The sequence below is a fragment of the Callospermophilus lateralis genome, assembly GCF_048772815.1.
Source record: "Callospermophilus lateralis isolate mCalLat2 chromosome 8 unlocalized genomic scaffold, mCalLat2.hap1 SUPER_8_unloc_1, whole genome shotgun sequence".
Taxonomy (NCBI): domain Eukaryota; kingdom Metazoa; phylum Chordata; class Mammalia; order Rodentia; family Sciuridae; genus Callospermophilus; species Callospermophilus lateralis.
Window position 1 is genome coordinate 341,112 of NW_027510150.1, and position 20,205 is coordinate 361,316.

At 38.9% G+C, this 20,205-nt stretch overlaps 2 pseudogenes; one reads left to right on the forward strand and one right to left on the reverse strand.

Annotated features, from left to right (window-relative positions):
* Nucleotides 1–20,205, forward strand: part of LOC143385791 (broad substrate specificity ATP-binding cassette transporter ABCG2-like) — a 564,412-nt pseudogene that overhangs the window by 176,924 nt on the left and 367,283 nt on the right.
* The window catches only part of LOC143385784 (broad substrate specificity ATP-binding cassette transporter ABCG2-like), a 101,962-nt pseudogene that overhangs the window by 36,738 nt on the left and 45,019 nt on the right, over nucleotides 1–20,205 (reverse strand).

Here is a 20,205-nt window from a genome sequence, read left to right on the forward strand (position 1 = left end):
TGCCCCACGCGCCTGCTAGGTAGGCAGAACCGTGACCATCAATAGAAGAGGCCCAGCGGCCGGCCAGACATATCGCCCTGCCCAGGTTGGGGGAGGGGCAGAGCTGCCGGGCGCCTGCAGGGTAGGCGGACCTGCGACTCACCAGCAGATCAGGCCCAGTGACCCGCGGAGCGGCAGAGCCTCCCCCGTGCCTGCAAGGTAGGTGCACCTGCCACCCACCGGCAGGTCAGGCCCAGCAACTCTCGGAGAGACACAGCTGCTCCACGCACGTGCAAGGTAGGCGGAACTGTGACCACCGACAAAACAGGCCCAGTGGCCCACCAGACACATCGCCCCAGTTGGGGGAGGGGCAGAGCCACCACCAGCGCCTGTTAGGTAGACAGACCTGCATCCAACAGACAGAACAGGCCTAGCGGCCAGCGGAGGGGCAGAGCCGCTGCTCACGCCTGCAAGGTACGTGAACCTGTGACCACCGAAAGAACAGGCCCACCGAAAGTACAGGCCCAGCGGCCTGCCGACGTGGTAGGCACATTGCCCCAATTGGAGGAGGGGCAGAACCACTGCCAAAGCCTGCGAGGGAGACTTTGCAACTATACAAGAGCAATATAAATATATAGGGGGAAAAATCAATAACACAAGAGTTTCACCAAGCAGAAAGAAACGCGATCAGTATGAAAAGACAAGGAAAGAAAGGACCACAAGCAATGCAGGTCAACACAACTTTAGAAGAGGTAATATCTGCAGCAGATGGAATGTCAGATAAAGAATTCAGGATATACATGCTTCAGATGATCTGGAGTCTCAAGGAAGACATTAGACAGCAAAATCAGACAATGAAAGACCACTTCGACCACTTCAACAATGAATTACAGAAAATGGATGCAACTATGATTCAATCAAATCAAGTGTATGCCTGAGGGCAGTGAAAAATAAGATAGCGTAGAAGGGGTAATTATGGCACTATTGACTGTGCTAAGGCCCAATAATTCAAATAGGCTCAATGCTGTCCTAAATATAAGAGATGAAACTACTAAGAAGAATGAAATGGAGGAAGAGAACTAAGGGGAGGGCTACTGCAGGGGCACAGGAGTGCACACAGCAGTCTGGCTTCATACATTCAGAACTGTGGTGTCTATGCCAGTCTCTCTTTAGAATTGCTAGGCTCATCAACATGTGTTCTACTTTGGAATCAGTATCTATTCCAAGTGTAGGATCAAAGCCAACAGCTATGTGTCCTCACATACTGATACCCTATGAGTGTACAGCTGTTATAAAATATGAAAGTCCCCACACAACTGCCCCACAGCACTCACATCCAGAATGATCTCACCTTTCTTGGCCTGTGCCTGATCTATCACAATGAAACTAGGGTTGCTAGTGGCTCAAGTGAAATGTACCTTTCACTTTGTTCATTGACTGAAGAAACTCTAAATCACTGGACTAGTATAATGAGATTGGGGTAAAGCAAGAGCCAGCTGTGACTCAGAAAACTCTTAATTCATTTGATATCCTTCCTCCCCCAGGGTAAAGACACAAATGACTGGGTAGGTCTGGGGGTATAGGTCAGTGCTAGTATGGGTGTTTAGCATTCATGAAGTCTTGAGGTCAATCATGAGCCATCCCCCAAATGCAAAATGTCTGGGTAAATTCTCAAAGCTAATTTCTCTACAGTTCTTAATATATCTCCCTTATTAATATCTACCTAGCAAGTGCTTCTAAAATGACCAGGAAAACCTTATTCCCTAAGTCTTCATTACTTGAAAAACTTCCAACATTTTAACATACTTTCTCAAGGAATGATCAAGCCTTTCTGAATGATTCAACCAGGAACAAAATGTGAATGTTAAGGCAAGAATTTCACAGATCCTGCTATTTGGCTTTCTCTGACACTAAACCCCAGTGTTACTGAAAACAGCAGTACTGTAGAATTGCAAATCCAACCGTTCCTATGTGGAGCAGTGACTGTTCCACAATTCATCAGGCAATACAATTATGACGTGTCTACTATGTGTGTACAACATACTCTTCTAGGAGATGGGACACAGATGAGAACAAATCAAGTAGATAAACAAATGGAAAAATAAATTCCTAGCGCCATTGAGTTCACATTCTAGCCCAGGGATCAGCCCCCTATTTTCACAAACACTGTGATTTGACAGAGTCTTGCTCATTGGTTTAAGTAGAGTCTAGAGCTACTTTCATTCCACCAAGACAGTTATGTCCATCAACTATGGTCCACTATTTCCTTGTTTCCCCACCCTCCCTCCACTATTCTCTGACCCCTCACAAGCCATTCCCCCTTAATTTTCCACTTTATAGCATGTGTCTGCAGAGGCCCTCTTTTTTCATACTGTAAAATCTTCACGACCAGCCTGTGTCTTACTGTAACCACTTCTCCCTCCTTCCTTTCCCTATTACCCATGGCACACTGAATCTCAAGTAGTGAGTACAAAAGATGAAAGTCACCTGAAGAATTTCTGTTGGTTCTATTGCACGTTAGTAGCTAATGGTACAATCTTTGGTCTTGTTCTCTTTATGGGCAAAGTATCTAAATTTCATTCTTGGGGCATGGTCAAACTCCCCCGCAATACACACACTTATCACAAATTCAATCTCTGGGCACCTGGCCCTCAATGCAGGGTGAGGAGCTTTTGTTCTGTCTTTGAATGCTTAATTCTATCAATCACCACAAGAATGAGGGAAAATGCTCTAGTTTTCTGATTTATCCATCAGACTAAAAGAGGATATATCTCTGTCACCAGCATCTTGTACAACACCAACACCTACTAGAAACCCACATTTTTTTGAATAAGTGAATCTCCACTTTAGTGTATTGAATCCCTAGTTGATTAGCTGGAAAGGATAAGTGAGGTAAATGAACCCCTATGCAATGTATGCATTATATATATATTCAACCTGCTCATATTCAAAGCATGGTACTTTCATCCTCTTTCATCACAATACATCTAAGGACAAAAATTTCTTAATTATTGTGTATTTCACAAAAGACTTGTCAGCTTTTCATAAGTCAAATCTATTTAATCATGTAGCAAAAAATCAAAGCCTTCCATCCACCATTCCTTTCCTCATTCTCCTAGTCAGGATTTCTTAACCAACAGAAGAGAGAGAAGAAGTAGGCAAGGCAGCAGGTTTTGATGCATGGACAGAATTCCAATCCACACAGAAGCTCTGGCCTCAGCCCAGAAGTCCTCAGTTCCTTGCTATTTCTCTTCCTCCTCAACTTTTCTATGCTATCTTGTCACTTTTTTGATTTCTAATGGGAGTTGGCTAGCATTAACAGAAAAGTAGAGAGTTGCTTGAAAAATATCAAGGAAATACAACAAACACCGAATTCTGTATAGATCTTCAGCCACACTGAGTCAAAAGATTCTTTTATAACCACTCTTCAGCCTTGGAGAACCAGGAGAAGGTGCTTGCTTTTTCTAGGAATGATTATTTCCCTTATTACACAAACAGAACTCATAGGTCATAGTATTTGAGCAAAGCCAAATTACATTGTGACACCATCAAAAGAAAAATGAGGCTCACAAAATATCAGAAAAACACTGACACTCCTAATGCCCAGCATCTGTGAACTAGTGGAGGTACCTCTTAGTGATAGGTTCTAAAGAAACACTCATCTCCCTTCCACTCTAGATCCCACTTCAACACCGAACTTTGAATTCTGATTTTCTGGTTGGATGAAAAGAATAAAAATAAAATCACAATTATTAGGTATTTTAAAAATTAGGTAACTTCAATTAAATTGTAGGGATCTTATATTTAAATATGTTCTACCTGTTTTTATTAGAGTGAGTAATGAGTAAATTGTTATAAACTGTGAACAACTATAAATAGATCATTCATTTAAAACAGGTCTATTTGAAAAGAAAAGTACTTTCACAATATACTATCATTTCAACCTCTTTACTTCTAGAACATAAAAAGGACTGAAAGAATAAAAGAAACTGAAGTTAAAATGTAAAGGACCAGGCATTGTAAAGCTTCTAAGGTGCACAGCCTGAGTTAAAATGTAAAGGACCAGGTATTGTAAAGTTTCCAAGCTACACTCAAAGCCTGAAATTTCTGTGGCAGTTAAGATAATTCCCAGAACTGCCCATTAGATGTGTGTCGGATTCCCCCCCTGACTACCTAGTTGCTTAACAACCCGGACCCCGAGCAGCTCAGCACGTATGCACTTCGGGGCCTAAACCAATCAGTTTGAATGTACACCCCACTTTTAGACTGACCTATCACCCCCACCCTACCTGTTCCCGCCAATGAATATACTAATCATGTTTGAGAGTTGTTATTTGATTTTCCCGTGCCTCATGATGATTTGCTCTGATGTATGCAAAGCCCCCGCCCTCCCCAAAAAGTGTACTTAAGCACTGCTTAACCCCTGCTCAGGGCTCTTGGCCACTCTCCCTTCTTGAGTGAGCATGGAGCCCCAGCACGCTGGATCTTCAATAAACCCCCTTTTGCAGTTGCATGAGTCGGTCTCTTGGTGGTCTCTTCCTCTGTCATTCGCCGGTACCTTACAGGACATATACTGCAAAGGTACCCAAAACTAAAACTTGTCTGTTTCAGAAAACATGTTTGAGTAGTGAAATTGAAAAACATTCTGTTTTAGAGTCTGGAAAGATCAATTATATACCCACAATCAAAAAGCAATGAAGTAGCCAGTGCAGTGGCATATGCTGTAATCCCATCAGGCCAGGAGAATGTAACAGGAGGATCATGAGTTCAAGGTTAGCCTCAGCAACTTAGTAAGGCCCTAAGCAAGACAGGGAGAACCGTCTCTAAATAAATCATAATAAAGGGCTGAGTAGGAGATGGGGCATAGTGGTTAAGTGACATAGGTTCAATGCTGGTATGAAAGAAGACAGAAAGAAAAAAAGAAAGAAAGAAAAGAGAAAGAAAGAAAGAAAGAAAGAAAGAAAGAAAGAAAGAAAGAAAGAAAGAAAGAAAGAAATGAATGACACCACCAGGCCTATTTCTGCCATGTGGCATCAATGTTCATTTTCACATTAATTGTTCATTTTCTCAAAGATTGATGTACATGGTACAATCACTTTAATGAATGGGTTTTAGTTCAGTTCCATTCAAAGTTAAACACACACTTAACAAGTGATCCAATCATTTCTGACCTAATTTAACAAAAAAGAAAAATGCTCAATATGTCTAATTAGATATTTGAATGCAAATATTCACAGCAGTTTATTGGTAATAGCTAAAACCTGAAGTTCATTGTAAGTCAATAAGGTGATCCTTTCCAAGGTTGATGCACATACTTGATATCTGATAGTTTCTTTTTCTCAGTTGTTTTTCGGTTAAATAGAAAGCCTCTCTTCTCTTTTACATGATAACAGATGTTGTAACAACTTACCACAGGCTAGTTTTACTTTTTTTTTCTCCCCCTTTACTGAGATACCTCCCACTATTAGTTTTGGGCACAATTGTTCCTCTTCTTGTAGTATTTTGCTCAAAATGCTTTGCAGTGCTGGTTTTCTAGCTGCGAATTCTTTTAGCTTTTGTTTATCATGAAAGATTTTAATTTCATTGTCAAATCTGAAGCTTAATTTTGCTGGATACAGTATTCTTGGTTGGAGGCCCTTATTTTTCAGCGTTTGAAATACATTGTTCCAGGCTCTTCTCGCTTTCAAAGTCTGTGATGAAAAATCAGTCATTAACCTGATTGGTTTACCCCTGAATGTAATCTGCCTCTTTTCTCTCGTAGCTTTTAATATTTTCTCCTTGTTCTGTATGTTGGCTATCCTCATAATTATATGTCTTGGAGTTGGTCTATTATGGTTTTGAATGTTTGGGGTCCTGTAGGCTTCCAGGATTTGGCAATCCATTCCATCTTTCATCTCTGGAAAGTTTTCTAGAATTATTTCATTAAGTATGCTGTCCATTCCTTTGGTTTGAGTCTCTATGCCTTCTTCTATCCCGATGACTCTCAAATTTGTTTTTTTTTATGACATCCCATATCTCTTGAATAGATTGCTCGTGGGATTTAAGCATCTTTTCTGTTTTGACTATATTATTTTCAAGTTGATAAACCTTGTCTTCATTATCTGATGTTCTGACTTCTACTTGATCTAGTCTATTTGTAATATTTAATGTCTTCTTTGATATAAAGAGAGCAACTAAGAACAGAACAGGAAGGATGAGCCTGAGGAAAAGACTAACATTAAACAAAGATGAGAGCGGGGAGAGAAAGGGAGAGAGAAGGGAAAGCATATGGAAAAAGTAGGAGACCTTCAATGTTACACAATATTATAAGAGGTTGTGAGGGGAAAGGAGGAGGGAAAAAAGGAGAGAATTAAACAACAGCAGAGGAGGTAGAGAGGGAAGATGGGAGGGGAGGGGAGGGGAGGGGGGATAATAGGGGATAGGAATGGTAGCAGAACACAACAGTCACTAATATGCCATCATGTAAAAATGTGAGTGTATAACCAATGTGATTCTGCAATTTGTATTTGGGGAAAAATGGGAATTCATAAATCGAGTCAAATGTATGAAAGATGATATATCATGAGCTCTGTAATGTTTTGAACAATCAATAAAAAAAAAAAACTTACCACAGGCCCTTTCTGGTCCCTGAAGCTTGTCCCAGGGAGGACATCAGAGTTTAAAATCAGGTCATTGTTGGAAGACATTTGGAGAGATCTGTTTTTCTGTAGAGGGAAAAGCAATAGTAAGTTGGCAGTCCAGGTAAATGAAATTTTTAAACATGAGATAACAAAACATGAACACATTTAAACCAATCTTTTTTTAAACTGTGCTGCAATGAGTAGGTTCCTTTCCAAAGAACAGCCCACATTATTGTGATAAGAACAACTTGAAAACCTATAATGAAAGATGGATACAAATTAAAACACCTGCACTCCAATTAGATGTCATATTTCCAAATTAAGGGGTCCTAAAAAGGGACAACCAAACAGAGGATTTCTAAATGTTCTTTATGAACTTCTTTCAAACCATCTCAGAGTCCTGCCTCTCCCAACCAACGGCCAATTGGGAGAATAAAAAGAGTACAATACATAATAATGGTTGACAATATACCCCTTTGAAACTAGAGAAGAACTCATGTAAATTTAAGATAGATTCTACTGAGAAACTCCTGTGAATTTAAATAAGAGAAGTAGGTAACAAGTCTTGGGGGAGGGGTGTCTGTGGGAGCCAGGGGGCAACACTGGCAGATGAGAAGTCCTTACTCTTTGTCTCCTCTCTGCATCAAGCTGACCCCACCCTACTGACACCCCATTTAGACCTTCTGTGAGAGGGTAGATAAACTTGGCACCTCTCAATGGTGCTTTGTACAACTTTATAAAACTCACCTCCAGTGGCTTCAGGCAAAGATCACAGACTCATTACCTTCTAGAAAAGTAAATATATAATGACATAAATTGATGTGAACATACTTTATATACAGAGATACGAAAAATTGTGCTCTATATGTGTAATAAGGATTGTATGCATTCCACTGTTGTTGTGGATTTAAAACAATTTAAAAAAATTTTTTTAAAGAAACTTCAATTTTACCCTCTGGATAAATTGAAGTGGATTTCCTAATGCTAGCTGGACCTAAGAACTAAATTCCAGCAAGACCATGCTCTAAATAGCAGCAAGGCCTTTCCAGTCACAAACAAAAGATATTAAGGTAGCGATCAATATAGGAATATTGGTTCAGCAGGGTCTCCAGCCAAGTACAGAGCTGCTTTTCTTCTTCTGAAAACAAACTTATTCATAGACACCAGGATGGAAACAGAAGGTTGGATCGCAACTTTTCTCTGTATTTATCACCCATTCCTCTCTTAAACAACTGCTACAATACTGACTTTAAATAAGATGACACTGAATATTTTATCTATGTAAATCAACTAAATGTATGACTTAAATGAGGTATTCACTCTTCTCAGCTTCCTAGTGAATAGGGAGAATGAGTACTCATCAGTAAGGATTTTGTGGGATTATGATGCATGAATAGCTTTAAATATATATTAATATTAATGTCAATATATATTGATAACCACAGAAGTGTACTTTAAGTAGCAGAGATATATGGTATGAGAATAAAATTATACAATACATTATTGAAAAGGAAAAAAAGTTATGAGGACCAAATCAACTAGACTATCAACTTTTGTTTCACATTCTGATGTGAACTCAGCATTGAATATTTTAAAGAACATATGAGGTCCTCATAGGTCTATAGAACCTATAGATACAGGTAAGGAGGCCATTTGGGCCCTTTAATTTTCATTAAAACATTTCAATACTAACTACCTATCCCACAGTATATGGTTCATTTTTTAAAAATTTTTATTGTTGGTTTTTCAAAACATTACATAGTTCTTGATATATCATATTTCACACTTTGATTCAAGTGGGTTATGAACTCCCATTTTTACCCCGTATACAGATTGCAGACTCACATCAGTTACACATCCATTGATTTACATATTGCCATACTAGTGTCTGTTGTATTCTGCTGACTTTCCTATCCTCTACTATCCCCCCTCCCCTCCCCTCCCCTTCCCTCTTCTCTCTCTACCCTCTCTACTGTAATTCATTTCCCCCCTTGTATTATTTTTCCCTTTCCCCTCACTTCCTCTTGTATGTAATTTTGTATAACCCTGAGGGTCTCCTTCTATTTCCATGCAATTTTCCTTCTCTCTCTCTTTCCCTCCCACCTCTCATCCCTGTTTAATGTTAATCTTCTTCTCATGCTCTTTGTCCTTACTCTATTCTTAGTTACTCTCCTTATATCAAAGAAGATATTTGGCATTTGTTTTTTAGGGATTGGCTAGCTTCACTTAGCATAATCTGCTTTAATGCCATCCATTTCCCTGCAAATTCTATGATTTTGTCACTTTTTAGTGAAGAGTAATAGTCCATTGTGTATAAATGCCACATTTTTTTTTATCCATTCGTCTATTGAAGGGCATCTAGGTTGGTTCCACAATCTTGATATTGTGAATTGTGCTGCTATGAACATTGATGTAGCAGTGTCCCTGTAGCATGCTCTTTTTAGGTCTTTAGGAAATAGACCGAGAAGGGGAATAGCTGGGTCAAATGGTGGTTCCATTCCCAGCTTTCCAAGAAATCTCCATACTGCTTTCCAAATTGGCTGCACCAATTTGCAGTCCCACCAGCAATGTACAAGAGTACACTTTTCCCCACATCCTTGCCAGCCCTTGTTGTTATTTGACTTCCTAATGGGTGCCAATCTTACTGGAGTGAGATGGTATCTTAGGATGGTTTTGATTTGCATTTCTCTGACTGCTAGAGATGGTGAGTTTTTTTTTATGTACTTGCTGATTGATTGTATATCCTCCTCTGAGAAGTATCTGTTCAGGTCCTTGACCCATTTGTTGATTGGGTTATTTGTTATCTTATTGTCTAATTTTTTGAGTTCTTTGTATACTCTGGATATTAGGTCTCTATCTGAAGTGTGAGGAGTAAAAATTTTTTCCCACAATGTAGGCTCCCTATTTACCTCTCTTATTTTTTCTTTTGCTGAGAAAAAACTTTTTAGTTTGAGTAAGTCCCATTTGTTTATTCTAGTTATTAACTCTTGTGCTATGGGTGTCCTATTGAGGAATTTGAAGGCCGACCCCACAGTATGTAGATCGTAGCAAACTTTTCTTCTATCAGACACCGTGTCTCTGATTTGATATAAAGCTCCTTGATCCATTTTGAGTTAACTTTTGCGCATGGTGAGAGAAAGGGATTCAGTTTCATTTTGTTGCATATGGATTTCCATTTTTCCCATTACCATTTGTTGAAGATGCTATCCTTCCTCCATTGCATGCTTTTAGCCCCTTTATCAAATATAAGATATTTGTAACTTTGTGGATTAGTCTCTGTGTCCTCTATTCTGTACCATTGGTCCACCCGCCTGTTTTGGTACCAGTACCATGCTGTTTTTGTTACTATTGCTCTGTAATATAGTTTGAAATCTGGTATCGCTATACCACCTGATTCACACTTCCTGCTTAGAGTTGCTTTTGCTATTCTGGGTCTTTTATTTTTCCATATGAATTTCATGATTGCTTTATCTATTTCTACAAGAAATGCCATTGGGATTTTGATTGGTATTGCATTAAACCTATAGAGAACTTTTGGTAATATTGCCATTTTGATGATGTTAGTTCTGCCTACCCATGAACAGGGTATGTTCATTCTTAACACTGTGTAAACCTTCCTCCTTGGTAATGTCTTCAACTGCTACCAAACTCATATCAAAAAGTGTCAGCACGATGTCTGAGGTGACAGATAAACAATTATCCTCATCTGATCATTGTACATTGTAGATGTATAAGGAAATGTTGCACCAAACACTTACCTATGTTAAATTAATGTGGGTCCATTGAAAAACATATACATATATTTTTAAAACAAAGGACAATATATTTCAATGTTATTTAAAGAACATGAGGGTGACCTATGCCTCTATAAAATGTAGGTTTATCCCCAATTAAGCTCCAGCCATCAACCGTAGCATATGAGACTACAGGGTCTTGGTGACCAAGTGTGTCTTGTTACAGCTAAAACAATCTTCCTTAGGAATTACACTTAGAACATGCACTACTACATGCATATGGGCAGCATTGAGGGTGCTCTCCATTGCCATTCCTCAGTCTCTTCTGCATCCTCATGTAACACACATACAATACACATTCCTCAAAAATAACGACAATGAAAATAGACACATGGACCAATGGTACAGAATAGGAGACTCATAGACAAAATCATTTAGGAATACTCATCTGATCATCTTTGACAAAGGCACCAAAAACACACATGGGAGAAAGGACAGTCTGTTGAAAAATGGTGGGTGCTTGGCAAACAGGTTATTCATTTAGAGAAGAATTAACATAGAATGAAAATACAGAAGAATGAACATGGAAGCATGAAAATGTATCAACAACTCCTGTTGTTATATACAACTAAAATACACCAAAAACATAGGAAATAAAACAAAAAGTTTAAAATTAAAAAAAAAAAGCCAGGCACAGCTTCTGTGAAGAACCAGCTAGAGAGGGAATTATTGATCATTTTCTTTCTACTATGGCCTCCAGGATACAATTTTTTTTTAAGTGCAAAGGCCTTTCAGTTCATCTGTGTCCATTCCAACGTGCTCCCTCTGGCAATGTTACACTCTAGTTGGAATTTTATTTCATTTTTCTTATGCTCACTTCAAATGCTTCATGGATGCCTAATGATAATAAATGCAGAAATGGCTTTTCAGGCTCCTTGTGTATTTTAATACAACTTAAGAAAAATAATGTGTTCCCTAAGAAAACTCCTGAATAATGCCCAGGGTCCTGAAACAAATAAGCCCAATAAACATTTGTTATTATGAATCAGTATTATTTTCTGAAACTGGAGTGAGCATTTACATTTCATATATATATATTTATATATATATATATATATATATTCATAATTTATATTATTACATATTATACATATATAATACATAATATATTATATATTAATATAATTAATACATTATGTTAGTATATATTAATATAGTATATTAATATACATTATATATTTATATATTTACAATTCATATATAATACATGAATATATATTATGCTCTCTTCTTATACATGCACTTTTTAAAAGCTGGTTTATAATCTAGTTTTGGGTCTGAATTTTGTGGACTATTTGAATGTTTTCAATATTATTTTAATAAATGTTGTAAATAGTTGGTTAATTTTTAAATTTAACTATCAAAACCAAAGTACCCACAGAAAAACTCTAAAAAAGAGCTCAAAAACTCTAGAAAACTATCCAGACTTGTGAGCAAACAATGTCCTGGGAATAAGAAAAATAATTATTTGTCCAATCCTTTTAAAATATTAATGTAAACAAATATTTGCTCCACCAGCAGTAATTCTCATGTTCAGTAAGTTTTCATTCATCAATATTAACTTTCATTATCTTCAAATATTTAGGGTCAGGCAAGAGTTCTATCTTAATTGACCTGTGTAGGACTCCCACCAGACGTGGAATCAGTTGCACACCCACATAGTTTTCTGAGAAAACATTCTGAATGGACAGTTTTTATTTCCTACTCTCAAATTAAACTGCCAAGGGTACAAAGTCAGTCATCTCATTTGAGCAGTGTGCTCTTTTCTAACAAAATGTGCTCCCAATACCCACCCACCTTTCCTGTTATACAAACTTGCCCACTTAATAGCAGTTCAAGTGACCAAGGGCTCCAGTCTCAGGATGCATGTGCTCTGAGGCAGAGCATAAAATTGGGGATATAAAGCACAGATACGAAAGTTGAAAGGAGTCAGCATGAACTTCCACACAGGCCCTGTAACAACAGCTTCCACAAGGCCACCAAGCTGATAAGAACAGATAAGCCTGTCACGTGGCCCCTATGGTTGAGCTATAAAGACAGGGAAATGATAGTTCCATCCAAAATGGGAGGACTAGGTGGCCCTCTTACAAATAGAATTTTACCTTTTTTAGTATGTAAAGTTCCTAGTACCTACTGGTAATAATGAGGATTTGCTGTTGTTGTTGTTTGTTTGTTTGCTTGTTTTTTGCTAAGTAATATAGTAAGCATATGAGTTTTTAGGATTGGAAATAGAAGTTAAATAATCATTATTCTCAAGAACTTGGTTCACTAGAAACTTATCTAAATTGGAAAGGTGTCCAGTAGTTCAGTTTGATCTTGTCTTTATTGCAGCCAGTTGGGTTTTCAGTGGTGTACTTTTGGAGAGATGACTAGGCCTGGTACACATTTTGGGGGCATTAGACCACACCTTTTCAAGAAGTGCAGTACATCTATTATTTACATGGCAGGGGAGCATCCAGAAAGGGGACAATATGGACTTTCCTTCACACTTGGGTGACATGACTTCTTCTTGATCAATGGCTGTTTGCAAAAGCTAAACTGATAAAATACTTGGCAGCTAATGTGTTCAGCCTAGTAATAAGGAATTTAAGACTTGATCAATATGTTTTAGATGAACAGGCCCAGTAATTCACTTGATGAACTGTGTATTTTCTCAGTCTATATTTTAAACATTTAATGCATTCAGGGTTATATTCACAGTTCTTTAAGTAAGATTCCAGGTAGTTGATTTGTAATCAGCAGTCTACCTATGAATGTATCCCAAACCTTTAGAAGGCTTGGAATAGTTTTTTCAGATAATAATTTAGTTTTGTAGGAAAAAAGAAATTGAAGTTTAAAATACCCTTAATCCAGTTGATCCAATCACATTTTTTAAGACAATAAGTTCAAAAGGCCTAGCAGCTGTCAACAAAAGTCCAAGTTATTTAGTGGGATATTTTGAATGTGCACGTTTCACACCTGTTTGGGGGTCCACTATAAACTTGGTTTGGACAAGAATTTGAATGTAAAGTATTTACCGCTGTTTAAGTTTTTATCAAGTTTTAACATTTTCATGACGGTATCTTCCAGGTATGAATGAAGCAAGACTTCAATTGTGGTACTCCATGTATATCCTGTAGTGCCAAAACAGTGATACTTTATTTGCTCCTATGGCAGCTTGTAGAGATAACTGAAGTGGTTTTTCCTTAAGAATTAAAATTCGTATTCTCTAAACACCTGAGTGTGGTGATGGGCTCTGCGTTGACCTTTTTTCCTCTGGGGCAGTATCTTCTGATAGTCTAGGGTTTAGGCAGTCACTGGACACTAAAAAAACATACGTGTAGCTGTATGGATGTATGCAGTATGTTATTTAATGGAGGGCTATTTTGGATGCCTACAGAAGTGTGACATTCATTTGCAAAGTTTATGTTGTTGAGCTCACAGTTAAGAAAATTGTGACCCATTGGTCAGTTGGCTTACCCCCTCGCCCCCAGTCAGTGACGATGGGTCTTTTTGAATGAATGAGTTGTGTCTTGAATTCTGGGAACTTCCACTGTTGGGTTGGGTATGGACCCATTCCCTGACTCTCCTAATCATGTTTGCATCAGTACTGTTAGATAGCATTGTAAATACAAGAATAGGTTATATAATAGAGACATAACACTTGAAATTTTACTTCGAAAAATCTATAGCTCTACATATATATTTAGTTATATCACCTTACAGATTTCTTCTACACAGTGTGGAGATTGTTTTATACCACAGATTATTTTTATAAAGTCAAGTGAGTTTGAATAAGAATGCTTTTGTAATCAGAGCTACTGAGCTTTACCTTTCAGGATAAATGTACACTGGAGCATGAGGGGTGTGAACTTTTATTTAGCATTCACACAGATTCTTGTATACACTGGTAACCTAGAGTCAGTTTATGATTCTCCTGGCCAAAATTCCCACTTGTGGCTGTGAAGGACAGATGCTTCAGCTAGGCTCCTTATAGACCTGAAGGAGGGGGGCCTGTAGTGTGTTTAACATTTATGCTTCCTCCTGATATTTCTGAACAAAGGGTTCGGAGGTTAAACATTTGGTTGTAAGCTCCTGACATAGAATATAGTTGTGTTGAGGGTATTTGGGGAATTGAAATTTTATGGGGCACAGATTGGGGCAGGATGCACAAGAAAAAGATTCAGGCTACAAAAACTTTAAAATGGGAATTTATTGGTTTGAGTTCCACTAAACTGAATTACCTAGGACTAAATTATTGAGTTGAATAATTCTTGGATATGGTCAGAATTGGGTAGGGCATGTGGACATACATAGGGATTAAATTAAATGAAGAGCTACCGGCATATCTTGTCCCCGGTGGTCAGGGCCTTTGGAGATGAGAGTCAGTGGTTGGCTCAACTGCTTTAATTTGTTGAATCAGCCAGGAGCCTACTGAGGAAACTAGAAACCCAGTAATAGCAGGGCATCTTTCACATGTCCACAGAGGTTTTTTCCACTTTTCCCACAAAGGTCAGCATCACTGCCATCAAGTGGAAGGGGGTTTCATTATAACCTTCTTAATTTTGGGTAGAGAGTGGATGGTTATTTGAGTGCGACTTTTGATGGGGATCTAGGGAAACTGAATAATTAAGCTAAATCCTAGTGTCCATAATGGCTAGCTTTGAGGCCCAAGTAAAGGCCTGCCCCCCATACTCTGCCTACTGGCTTCGGGCCATGGCTTCAAGAGGTACACTGGAGGTAGTTGATGTGTCATTTAAAGCCAGCTGTGCTTTCTGTTCCTTCTGGTTTAGAGTGTAGTTTACACTTCACCCTTTTTTACTTACAACAAATGTAGTTCCAGCAGATCCAGTAGCACTCTAGGAACCAACCCGTCACTCCTTTCTCTGTTTTCATAAAAGGACATTTCTCTGCTCTCCAGCCACCTGTCTTGGAATGTAATTTTGTTGTGCCTTTGTTTTTGTCACCCTCCTCCTCCAAAAGCAACTGCTGTAAGCTTTTTTCTACTTGTCTTTTCTATCCCCAAATCCCTTGCCTTTTTCCTTTTTCCCAGCTCTAATTTCTGGATGCACTTGTGTGATCCAGGTCTTTTAAGAACCAGTTACCTCAGACCTCATGTTGAATGGTGTCACCATCTGGGTCCTCTTGATACTGCAGACTTAACATACACACGCAGGAACCCTGCTGAGTGTGGGCACTTAAACTTGTTTTAGTGAAACAAGGACTGAGAAGGGCTTCTGGTGATTTCATCCTGGCTGTGGTGGGGTTGGTCTGGCATGTCATCTGAAGGTGCTTCCTGCACTCCTCTGCATTCTGCTGTTTTCAGTATTCTTGTGTGTCTGATTAAGTGAAGCAACTTAACTGGCTGGTCTTGCATGCAAACTAGTTCCAAAGATGAGCTCTTTGTAACACATTTCCAGTCTCTAAAAGCTCACATGTAGAACATTCCTTTAAATGGCAGGATAAAAACCCACCATCCACCACAGTGCATTTGCATTTTGGGAAGATGTCTGTAGCATATGTTGCTGTGAAATTAGGCCTTGTTGGGATATGGCTGTTTGTCATTATGATGTATTTAAAAAAAAAATATATATATATATATATATATTTTTTTTTTTAAGAGCCTTTTTTACCAGTTCAAGAAGCTTAATTAACCAGCAGTCACCACATCTGAATTTTGTCTCTGGGGCACAGATGGCAGACCAAGATTAAAAGTGGTAACTCAACGATGCCATCTGCCTGCCTGGGCTGTCCTGCTGCCCTGCTGACCATGGGACACCAAGGTCATTGTGTTCCCAGTGGGTCCAGGCTCAGCCCTCTGAGTGTTTGATCTTTGCCCCTTTCAGTGGACTGTTGACTTCAGTCCCTGCAAGTGCTTTAGCCCAAGTGGGGTTTTCTGAGAGCACTGCCATGAGTTAAGTGTATGTTTAGCCAAATAATTTCTTGGTAAGGGAAAAATGCAGTCATCCAAATTTTACAACAATGACAGAGATGCGAGTAGGAAAGATTAGGCAACATCTGAATTTTAATTTGAAAAGTGTCCAAGTCATTGTCAGGCCATCTAGGAGCGAATGATTCATTAGAGATTCTTTGGGAGACCCCATCTGAAATACTAAGACCACCAGTGAGGGGAACAAGTGTTAAAATGCCAGCGACTTTTCCCTCTCATTTTTTTTGAGAATTCTGTAAAAATGCAAAGAAAATTGAGTGGTACTTTAGAGTTGAAGGAGAGAGTTACCACAGATTAGAAACATATTTCTAGATTTCATTTCTATGCCACAAATACACATGATGCCATTTTTCAACTGTACAGAAGAATCTGCTTTTGAATCTGACATAATTGTAATGGTAATGTCAAAGGCCAAATTTTCACTTGTTAATACTTTCCCACATTTGTCCTTGAATCTGAATAACTTTATACAGTACTATAAATTTAACTTACATCGAGTTTGGTGTCAATTCTTGTGAAAAGAGCTTTCTGCATATAATAGACATACAGTTAAAGAACACAGCAGAGTACAAAGTTTTCAGGAACAATTTTGGAACCAACAGAAAATGTCATCTTTTATTTACCATCTTATATATCAGTTTTACCAGCTTCTGAATTTGTACATTATTTGTAAGGAAAAGGAGGAACACCCTAAGACTTGTCTAACCTAGTGGAGAATGTGTGTGTTGGGCTTAGGATGGTAAGTCTTATTGAGCTGTGTTATCTAACTTGTATATACAAATTGTAATTAAAAGTTTGGATTCACCTGTTTCTCACAGTTTAAAATGACAAGTAATCGCAAACTCTGGAATTGTGACTAGTGTATGATTTAAGACTGTAGAAGCAAGGAAGCTCTTTCAAGTGCTAAAACTAAAAACTTATAGTTTTTGGCTCAAATTCAATAAGTACTGTTTGTATACCAGGATATGTGAGATGTAAATGTAGTAGGTCATTTTTCACCCTTGTAGCTATACAATAAAAATTTTGTAGAACAGAAATAGCTTGTACTACTGAATTAACAAAAGTTATACTAAAGTATCATGTTTAAAATATATATATATATATATATATATATATATATATATATATATATATATATATATACACACACACACACACACACACACACACACAGAGTTAAGCTTGTTGCTGTTACCCTGTCTGGATTTGAAAAATGGCCTGAAGCAGACATCCATGTAATTACAGTTGTGAAATGAAAACATTTTGGAAAGAACATTGTATCATAGTTCATTCATTTGCAGTGGATCTTTGTTCCTTTTTACTGTGGTACTTTTAGAAATGAGTGACAAGTTTGAAATTAGATCTGCTATTGGGGTTTTGCTGCTTGAACTCTGCACTGGGTCCTCAAATAAACTGATGTGAATGTAGTTTTTCCCCCCCTGTGTGAAGCAGCAGCCACACCCCAACAGAATAGGAGGAAAAATCTAGAACTATTTCAAGTTTTATCTTTTTGTATATGAAAATAATAAAAAAAATGGCCACCAAGCTTCTGTGCTGGTGTGACAATCCTGATATACTTTCCGCAGGTCACCTGGTTTCTTTTCCCTACCTCTTTCTTCCTGCCCCTCTCTCCTCAGTGGAGGACTGAATGCCTCCCCTTCCCTTTAGCTCTCTAGGGACAAGGTCTGCAGGGAGCCAGGACACTGCCTGCAGCCTCCACAGAGCCCTTCCCAGGATGGAGACAACCCCATGGCGCCAGATGCCCTGAGTTGGAGCACTCACCACAAGTAGGAGCCTGAGAAGGTGCTAGCAACACAGCTGAGGGCTATGGACAACAAGCTGGACCACTAGGAGAGAGCCTGAATGGGACTTCTCTATGTAAGGCTCAGGCTGCAGGGCCAGAATACCAAGAGCTTCCCAGACTCTGGAGTCAGGCTAGCCCAGAACAGGGTGGAGACAAGAAGGCAAAAGGCGTGGTGCAGCCTGACAGACTTTGATAACCTCCTGTGCTCAGGGCACCCAATGTCCAGGACCACCACCTTCCCGCGGAGTCATGTCACAGAGAACACTTTCTCTGACCACAAAGGGACAAAACAAAACCCCAGCATCTGGTGCTTTTTGTAAATGAATAGAAGCAATTTATGTCTGGTATCAGCGGGGACTTCCTGGGCTGATGGACACCTCTTGTGGCTCTGCTGCTATCCTTGGCCCTGAGTGCTGGAGACTCTGACACCTAGGCTTTTCCTCTCACACTTCATTTATTCCAAGGGCAATAGGCAATTTCTGGTCAATGAGTTTGGGACAAATTAGATGGTTGCCCCAGGGCCAAATACATCAGGAAATGAATCTAAGGGGGTGGAGGATTAGAATGAAAATATTCCTGTAGCAGATTTCAATGTCTTCACACTGCTGAAATAATTACTTCTCTGCAAGAGTTTGAGACTGTGGAAACCCCAGAAGACAGTGTTGTTTAGGAGAAAGGCTGGTGGCCAGACTCTGTGAGTGAGCACTGCCATTCCAGCATTTACCCCAGCCTCTACCCTCAGAAAGTAGTACCTGTATGGAGAAATCCTTCTATCTGCAGTTTACAAAGAAAACCACACAGGTATTATGTTGTTGACTTTGAAAATTATTGTTAAAATTTTGTCACATTCAGGAATACTCAGGCATGAATAGAAGAAAAGAAAATGGACAGTACATTAGTTTTTAGAATATTGAAGATACTGTATTGTAAACTTAAAGAGCATCAAGTATATGTTATTCTTTTAGCATTTATTCTGTCAATAATAATAAAGACACTGGGAAGGCTCATATACAAATACGATTTATGAGATGGAAGCCTCGGCCCTCACTCGGCACTCACTCAGCACAAATGCAAGATGGTGCAGAACAGAGGCTTTGCTTGTGGACCGAGCTCTGGACAAAGCACAAGGTCTCCCCAGCACCCCCCACCTCACCAAACACCCTATGTGAGTAACAGATGGAATCCATCTTGGAAAACCTTACTCACCATCTATCGGTGGGCGTGGCTAACAGTGCCGTTTTGTGGCTGATCAGGTACCCGGTTTCCAATGCCCCCACCCCCAGTTGTGATAACTCAAAATTTTTCCCATAAGCTTATGGGGGGGGGGCGTAGCTATTAATGCGGAACAGCAACTGTACAGGCACCTGGTTACCAATTCAGTGACTAAGAGTAGGGAGGCTCCAGGTAGAAGCTCAAGCCCTCTCACCCTGGCTACCTCCACCACCCTAAATGCAGAGACTCAAGCCAGGAATAGACGACTCCACCTACTGGAAGAAAAGAAAACAGAGTTCTGAGACTTTTTTTTTCTTCTTTTCTCACTCTTCTCATATGTGAATTCAAGAACTTTGTATGAAATTGGACTTTAAGAACTGAATCACCAGAATAATATAATATGCAGGAATTGCATAGGCCCCACCTTACCCCACCCCTTTATTTTTTTCTTTTCTTTCTCCCTCTCTTTCTTTCTTTCCTTGTTATTTTTTCTCTTTTCTTCTTTTTTTCTTCTTTTTTCTTCGTCTCTCTATCCCACTTTCAACCTCATAAGTTTTACTATTTATACGTACAGAAATTTTCTAAATACAGATAAGTAGTTTGAATTTATACATTCTTCCATAAATTACCACTGTCTGTTCATTAGAGTTCTCCTCACCATGCACAAAAGTTAACTCAAAATGGATCTAGGATCTTGGAATCAAACCAGAGACTCTGTGTCTAATAAAAGAAAAAGTAGGCAATAATCTCCATCTGTGGGGTTAGGCCCCAATTTCCTTAATATAGCACAATAATTAAAACCAAGAATCAACAAATGGGATGAATTCAAACTAAAATTTTTTTTCTCAGCAAGAGAAATAATATGTG